Here is a 9,152-nt window from a genome sequence, read left to right as displayed (position 1 = left end):
TTTCTGTCACCGAGTCCATGTTTTCCAACTACTGAATTCCTATAGCATCTGGTCCCCACTGGATCCTTTTCATTTCCTTCACCTGCTCCCCCCACCAACCAATTTCTGCAGCTCTGCAACTGCATCCCTGCCCATCCTCACCCTTCTGCCCCCAACCCTCACCTCCTTGTACCCCCAATATGTTTTTCCCCAATAAAAAAATTTTTAAAAATTCATTTGTTGTTTCACAATTCACAACTTCCTCCCTCCACTCTTTCTCCCTTCTCTCTCTGCCCACCCCCCATCCTCTTTGCAATGTACCTCTTATTCTGGACCATTGTCTTACATATAATGCCTAATCCTCTGCAGTCCTGAAGGCCACCTGCTGCTGTGAGGGAGGATGGGCAATGTCTTCCCACATGATTAACTGCAGTTCCAACTCTATGGTAAACAATAATGACAACATACTCCTTTCAAACCGTTTTCTCCCTCATCTGTTCCACTACAGTGTTCATTATCTATTCACTCTTCCTATTTTTCCAACCCCCTATATGAGTACTGCATCATTTAAAGTCAGAGGAGAGAGGCTGCCGGGCTGGAGCCTGCTCCAGACACACACACACACACACACACACACACACACACACACTCACTCACCGAGGGGAAGGGAGTGTCCAAGGGCCTGAGGACCAGCTCCTTCTCGCAGAGGACTGTGCCCCCAGGCTTCAGGCAGTGCAGACAGAGCGGTGACCAAGCCTTGACAACAGGCACAGGTTCAAAGGAGTGAGAGGATGATATTTTCTTACTTTCTGGACTATTTTGGTTTTGGTGAAGAGCCAGATGGACCTTCAGGGCTGGAAAGGTTGGAGATTTGTCTTTCCCTGATCAGCACAACTAGTTCTCAGCGTTAGTAGCTCCCCTCCTCATCCCACCTGCAGTTCCCTCACCACCGCTCTATGCTCAGTGCCCATGTAATGCACACTCACGTGATGCCCACATGAGGACCACAGCCTCGGTGCACACTGACCCTCACATGATGCACACCTGAGGTCTACACATCCTTGGTGCACACTGGTCTTCTCATGACTCCCACGTGAGGACCACGTAGCCTCGGTGCACACTGAATCTCACGAGATGTACACATGAGGAACACATAGCCTCAGTGCACACTGACCCTCACATGATGCCCACATGAGGACAGAGCCTCGGTCAGAGCCTTCGCACCCTGCATCTCTCTGGCTGCCTTCTCTGTTTCCCTGCCCCTGCAGCTGCTTGCTTCTCTCTAATGGTCTTTCTCTTTTATTTTTTAATTGAGATTTTAATGGAAGTTTATAGAGAACTTGGATTTCCATTCATTCATTGTTGCACATTTTCCTCCCTGCCCCGCTAGTTTGCTTTTCTCTTTGAAGGAAAATTCTTTCAATTCTCCTTTTCAGGTCTCTCCTATAACAATTTTCCCCTCCTCCACCCCTAGGAAAGGAGAAGGCCTTGTGGTTTAGTTGAGGTTGGCCTGCTCCCAGAGACCCTGCTACTGGGAATGTATCCTAAAGAAATCAGAACTGAGCTTCCATCCATGTTGTTTGTGAGTCCGAATAAAAGGAAGTCATTAACAAAGTAAAAAAAAAATCAGTGCTGAGACACAAACATATGTAAACATATGTATGCTTATTGCTGTATGATTCACAACAGTGAAGAAATGGAGGCAGCCCAAGTGCCCTGATAAACAAATGGATGGAAATCTATGATACATTCACACAATGGAATATTATGCTACATTGAAAAACAATGAACTCAAAAACACTACACAACACGGTGAGTCTGGGAGACATTAGGCTGAGTGAAATATCTCAGTCACTAAAGGACAAATACTGCATAACACCACTGTTATAAAATAGAATAGCTGTGATGGAGAGAGGAAAAGAAAGGATAGAAAATGAATACTGCACTTGAATATGTTAAAGGAAGGACTAAAACAGTTAATCAGAGAGAAATTGATGATTAGACATTACATATATGTGACAATTAGCAATCTGGAATAGGGCAAGCACTACAAAGTGAATTGGTGGAGGGATAAAAGCTGAACTAAAGGGGATGGGTAGACTTCTCTGTTGTGCCAGAGGGAAGAGCTATGTTGTGGCCTGCTTTGCCCATCCCCCCTCCACTCTTTCCGGCTGGAAAGTGACAGTGAGACAAGGGTTCTCTGCTCTAATGATGACAAAGTAGGGTGGGGCCCAGGCTCTGACAGCTTTGTAAAATGCAATCCCAACCCCAACCCAGACTTGTAATTGAAGGAGATGCACTTCCACCTGGAGCTCTCGGGACTCTGGCACATACAGGCACTTTCATTCTGCCAGATACGGCTGCTTCATGTCCATCCTGCTACCTGAGAACTTATTTTTTGTGAAAAAGAAATTAACATCTTTTATTTAAGCCACATTTCTTTGAATATTTTTTATATGAAAGAGGAAGGTATGTCTTAATCTCAATCATGTAGCATCATGCACAGTTAGGGTTCTATGCCTTTCCATGTGCTATTTGTTTTTCTTGGAATTTATGCATATAAAAGCTGGACAGTGAATTCCTTGGAGGCAAAGATGGCAAAGCTTTGTCTCACATAGTTTATCCATGTTGTCTAGGACAGGGATATCATGCTTGGAAAGGTGGAAGGCTGGTGCAAGAGAAGACCCTTAGTGAGATGGATTGACACAGTGAGTGCAGCAATGGGCTCAACATGGTCAGTAGCCAACAGGGAGCGTTGCCTCTCTGGTAGTCTGAACACCGCGAGAGGATCCCGGGGAGAATATCCTTCCATGTGAGTTATTACCCCCAAAACCTGCTGAACATGAGCTCTAAGTCAATTCTAACTATAAATGTGTGCGTGTGAGTTTTTGAAGAAGCTCTGGTGGCTTAGCAATGAGTTAAGGAATTGTGCTGCCAACCCAAAAGCAAATATTTCAAATCCAGCAGCTGCTTCATGGAGGAAGATGGGCAATCTCTACCCCATGCACTTTGTAGCCCCTGAAAACCCCTTGGAGGGTCAGCTCTGAGTCCATTCCAACTTGAGCATTCCTATATAACACCACCATATGAGGTTTTGCATATATGTGCACATATGTGTTTATATATACATGCCTGTTGCTCCAACTCACAGAGATCACATTCCAACAGAAGGGAACTGCCTGATCCTGCACCATCCTCACACTTGCTACCAAGCTCAAGTCCAAGGCCATTGTTGCAGCCATTGCTTCAATCCATTTCAGTGGAGGCTTCCTCTCCTTCTCTGACCCTCTACCTTTCCGGGCATGATGTCCTTTTCCAAGGAGCAACAAAGAGAGGCAGTAAAAAGATGGGAAGTCTCCTAAGTAAAGATTTACAACCTCACAATCCCAGCGCAGGGTCACCATGAGCTGGCGCTGGCTTGGATACGGTGGCCTGGGTTACAATTCAGGGACATGATTACACTCTTTGACTTGTACTTTCTCGTTTTCTCCTCTGAGTTGCTGTCTCTTTACTACCATTAATGAACTTCTCCCTAAGTTTCTTGTTTAACCTTTGAAGTTGCAGCTGTTGATCTTGCCACACTTATCTAAGTACCAGGGCCTACCGAGCAGGCTAAGAAGCGAGGGCTTCCTCTCAACCTGGTTATCCAGTACTTAGAACAGCGCTCAGCACAGCGTTCCCACCACCATCGAGAGATTCCAGATCACTGTGGCCGGTCCTGGGGTCCTGGGGTCAGCAGGCCTGTCATCTTTGTGACAGGAGACACTTCTCCCTCAGAGCACACTTCACCACCCTATTCATGGGAGTTCTTTTGTGCCAGCAAAGCCCAGTTTTCCTCTCCTCAAATCTCAGGTTAGCTAGCTATTAACCCTGAGGAATTTGCTGGATCTCAACAGTCGTGAAGGGTCTTCAAGGGCAGGATATGCATGGGCTGGTCCTGAGTCGCTTTCACTTCTCCCCACTAGGCGGCAGTGCTGGCCAAGTTCTCTGGCTTCAAAGGCCAGCGACATGGAGGTGTTCAGAATTTCTCTGTAGGCATTTCAAGGCTGGGAAGGAAATTAGTGTATACACACCTGCACATTAGGGAGCCCTGGTGGCTTAGTGGTAAGGGGTTGCGCTGCCAGCACAAGGTCAAGAGGTTCAAATCCACAATTTGCTCTGCAGGAGACAGATGGACAGTCTCCTCCCACTCAGTTACCTGCTTCTGAAAATCTGCTGGAGGGTCAGCTGTGGGTCGATTCCAATTTGATGGTAAACAACAACAAAAAAATATATATATTTTTTTCTTCCCTGTGTTTGGGCTCTGCACTCCAGCGCAATTTTCAGAGTTTCTTCTGACATCCATTTTGGTTTTTTCTTTCTTCTTTGTCTTTGTAATGACTTTTTTTGCATTCTTCGTACATGACGTCTGGTTTTCAATCATTAATGTTCAGTGCATCAGATCTCTATTTTGTTTTTTTTTTTTAACTTGTGTGCCATCAAATCGGATCCGACTGGCACAGGAGGAGATTGTCCCTCCTTCTCCAGTGGCACATCTGGTGAATTAGAACCACACACCTCCAGGATTGAAATACAGCTTCTTGCCACTAGGCCACCAGCGCTCCACACCAAATCTATTCTTGAGATGGCATTCTGATGGTATAAACTCAAGGTCATATTTTGGTTCTTGTGGACTTATTTTCAAGTCGAATTTGTGTGTGAGTAATTAATTGATCTGTTCCCCCATGAGGCTGGATCTTATTCTGCCTGTGGATATTGAGCTTCTCCATCAGCTTTCCCCACAGATGTAATCAGACTGATTCCTGCGGAGCACACCAAGTAATATCTGTGTATACGGGCATCATTTACGTTTTTATTTTTAAAAGTAATTTGCATCAAATAAATCACCAATTATACAAAATTCTATCATTTGATTTCTAACAGTTTCTGTCACCCAGGCTTTCTAACTATCAGGCGTTTCTCTTGGGGGGCTCTGGTGGCTCAATGGTAGGGAGTTGTTGCCAACCCAAAGGCACATGGTTTATTTAAATGCATCAGCTGCTCCACAGGGAGAAGACGGGCAATCTCTTGGCATATGATTTACTGCCTCTGATAACCTGCTGGAGGGTCAGCTCTGGGTTAGTTCCAACTCAACGGTACACAGCAACACTACTTCTTTGTTTCCAACTTTTGCATTCCAGTAACCAATTATTATTAATATAATTATTAATGCATTGTGATTACATATTTGATCAATTTCAGACTGCAATAGTTGGCAGAAGTCCTCGATTTCATCATCTTTGGCTTTAGCTGTTGGTGCATATAGTTAACAGGTCTTTCTTGTATGCACATGGATAGTATCCTATCACTCACAGCATTGCATTTCAGGATGGAACTTAAAGTGATCTTTCTTACTTTGAATGCAACACCACTCTTCTACAATTTGCCACTCCAGGCATTTAATAATTTGATTCAACATGATCAATTCCAGTCCATCACAGCTCACTAACGCCTAGGCTCTCAATCCCTATGCATTTCATTTTTGACAGCTTCCAATTCTTCTGGAGTCATGCGTCATACGTTCTATGTTCCAATTATTAGTGGATGCTTGTAGCTGTTCCTCCTGAGATGGTGGCAGGTCAGAACCTCTGTGCTGAAGACACCCAGCAACGAGGAGAATAGATAGGGATGATAATTCTTCAACTCATAGTTTAAAAAGAAAAAACAAGGAAGTGCTTCAAATACTTAGTGAATTGAAATATCGTATAAGGAGAGCAACAGAACACAAAACCAGAAGCAGCTCAGCATGAACATCTTGAACAGCTAGCGCCCCATGTGTTGAGAGAACTCAGGGAGGCAACAGTGGTATCTACACAGCTGAAAGGCCCATCACCCTCAACTCCTTGTGTGCTTTGTGCCCACTTCCTCCCACTTCTCACCAGGTGGCAGGCAGTGTATCCACATTCTCCTCCCTCCCTGAGGCCACCTCCACACTGTCCTGTGTCTGGAGCTGGAGGCCGTCAGAGCTCGCAGGCTGCCCCACTCCTGGCCTGTACATGCTGTTGTTAGGTGCCACCTTGTTTACTACAACTCACAGAGACCTTACGAACAACAGATCTGACCCCTCCTCTATCCTGCTCCATCCTTAAAATCTTCACCACGCTTGAGTCCATTGTTGTAATCTCTGTGTCAATTCATCTTGTTGAGAGTAGGTCTTTTTTTCTCTGATCTTCCAGCTTCTCCAGTTTGATGTCTTTTTCAGCATGCTCAAAGTATGTGCCCACACCATTCTTAACTATTGCAACTCGAGGCTTGAATTTGTTCTTTAGTTCCTTCAGCTTAAGAAATGCCAAGTGAGTTTGGCCCTTTTGATTTTCTCACTCCAGCTCTTCTCATACTTCATTATAATGCTTTGCTTTGTCTTCCCAAGCCGCCTTTTGAAATCTTCTCTTCAGCTCCTTAATTTCTTTCCTTTGCATTGGCTTCTCAGTGCTCTAGTGCCATATTCAGAGTCTCATCTGGCGTCCATCTTGGTCTTTTCTTCCTCCTCTGTCTTGCTAATGACATTTTGCATCCTTCATAGATGATATTCTTGATATCCTCCCACAGCTCATTTGCTTAACAGTCAACACTCTTGGCACCAGCAGCCAGGAAATCAAAAAGACAAATTGCACTGGGAAAGTCTTCTGACAGGGACCTCTCCAGAGTACTGGAGAGCAACGATGTTAGTTTGGAGAATAAGATGCACTTGATCCAAGCCATGGTCTTCTATATTATGTGCTATGCATCAAAAGTCTGGACAATGACTAGGGATGATAGAAAGAGAATTTATGCCTTTGAGCTATGGTGCTGGAGAACAGTATTGAATATATCATGGACTGCTAGGAGAACAAACAGGTTAATCCAGGAGACGGTGAAACCAGGCTGCTCCTTGGAGGCAAGGATTCTCAACCTTCATCTGACATACTTTGGACATGTTGCAAGGAGGAACTAGTCCTTGGAGAGGGACGTCATGCTGGGGAGTGTAGAGGGACAGTGAAAGAGAAGACCCTTGATGAGACGGATTGACTCAGTGATTGGGATAATGGGGGTAGGTGTGTCAGAGATAGTAAGGCTGGCTCAGGATAGAGCAGGATTCAGAGCTGTTGTACATAGTGTCGCTATGAGTCGCAGGCAATTTGACAGCACATAACAACAACAAAATATGTGAGACGAAGTTTCAATGTCCAGCCTTGTGGTAAGAAGCTGCACTGCAAACCCAAAGGCATGCAGTTTGAATCCACCAGCTGCTCTGTGGGAGGAGGATGGGCAATTTCCTCCTGTGAGATTTACTGTCTCTGAAAACCCACTGGAGGATCAGCTATGGGTTGCATGTGTGTGAGCATGTATGTATTTGGAGTTCTGGTGGCTTAGTGGGTAAGGAGTTGCTCTGCCAACTCAAAGGCAAGGGGTTCAAGTCCACCAGCTGCTCTGTGGGAGGACAGGCAATCTCCTCCTGTGCAATTTACTGCCTCTGCAAACACTCTGGAAGGGGAGCCAGGAGTCAGTCAGTGGTTCTGCCTCAACAGCAAGAGTCAGGGAGGCAGGGACAGCTTGTGATGCAGAAGGCCAAGTACTGGTGTCAGTGAAAGATTAGGCAATCGCCCCATGCAAGGTGGGCACCCTCATGTCCATCTGAGGCTCAGGTTTGGTGGGTTTGTACCAAACAAACAAATCCATTCCTGTTAAGGTGATTCTAACTGACCACGACCCTGCAGAGCAGAGCGGAGCTGCACCGCAAGCTTCCCAAGTCTGTAATCTTCAGGGAAACTAAGCACCACATCTTCCTCCAGTGGAGTTGATGGGAGTTTAGAACTGCTGACCTTTGGCTTAGCAGCCATGTGTCTAACCATTGCACTAACAGCACTTCTACTCAAGATATGTTGTTATGTGCCGTCGAGTCACTTGTGACTCATAGCGACCCTATGTACAACAGCCCTAAACTCTGCTCTATCTTGTGCCAATCACACTGTCTCTGACACACCCATCCCGATTACCCCAGTCACTGAATCAAACCACCTCATAGAGGGCCTTCCCCTCTTGCGCTGTCCCTCCACCCTTCCAAGCATGATGTCCCTCTCCAATGACCTGTCCCTCCTTAAAACCACATCTAATTTTTTTCTCTTTTTAATGAAATATAACTTACACAGGACCTTGAGATCCACGCTCACAGGATTTCTGCCTAAACACCCAGACACCTGTGTGGCCAGAACACGAACCAAGGTGGAGAGCGTTTTCAGCACCAGGGCCCCTGAGCCCCATCTCTATCATTAACCCTTGGAGTCCTGTCCACCTCTGAACTTTACCATTTGCCAGTGAGCAGTGCTGTTCTGTGCCCACCTTTTCTGACACTGATGCTAGGTCATCCACTTTGGTGTGGTACAGTGATGTTTATCTTTGAGAATTCCATGGTGTGGGTATGGGACTATATCTTTCCCAAGCTCTATTGACAGAATAGTCTCTGAGCCTGGAGTGATGAGGAGGGTGTTTACTAAGGCACATGCTCAGCATCAACATCTGAGGAGGAAAGGAACCAGAATGGAAAAGGGGGAGAGCCGAAGTGGGATGTGGTGACACCTGAGCCTCAGCTGCACCCAACAGCCCCTTCGTGTCATCCTGGGCTGAGCTAGCCAGGTCTTCACTCCTGAGTCTCAGTCACCAGAGGCAGCCTGTCCACAAGTGGGGGTAGACCTCTGGGGAGGCAGTCCTGAAGGATGCTGAAAGTGAGATGCCCTCAAGCTTCTGCGGGTATGTGTCCTTCTTTTTATTTTTCCCCCCAAACCTCTAGTTTATTTCAGCATCAGTGACACTATTGCTGCCAGTTTAGGGCCTGTGTCAGGAAAAGGAAGTCTTACTCATTTACAGTGCCAGGTAATAAAGAAGGTCAGAATTACTTCCACCGTGGAAAGCTGGGCCACTTCAGTAGACAAGTGTCACAGTAGAGAGGAAGCTTCCACTCACTTGATTTAAGTGTGGATCTGAAGGACACTTGGCCAAGGGTGGCCCACACCAGGTCCTCGTGGCTGACAGGACTGACAGGCCCCAGCTCCAAGCTGGAAACAAAGGAGGATGCTTCAATGATTTAGATCCTCCCAGAAGAGCTGTGGGTGAGCATTAACATTACTGGTAAGTATATTAGTTTTCTCCTGGACACA

Source organism: Elephantulus edwardii, unplaced genomic scaffold, assembly GCF_000299155.1.
Source record: "Elephantulus edwardii isolate Elephantulus edwardi_28Jun2011 unplaced genomic scaffold, EleEdw1.0 scaffold00291, whole genome shotgun sequence".
NCBI lineage: Eukaryota > Metazoa > Chordata > Mammalia > Macroscelidea > Macroscelididae > Elephantulus > Elephantulus edwardii.
Note: the sequence above shows the minus strand (reverse complement) of the source record.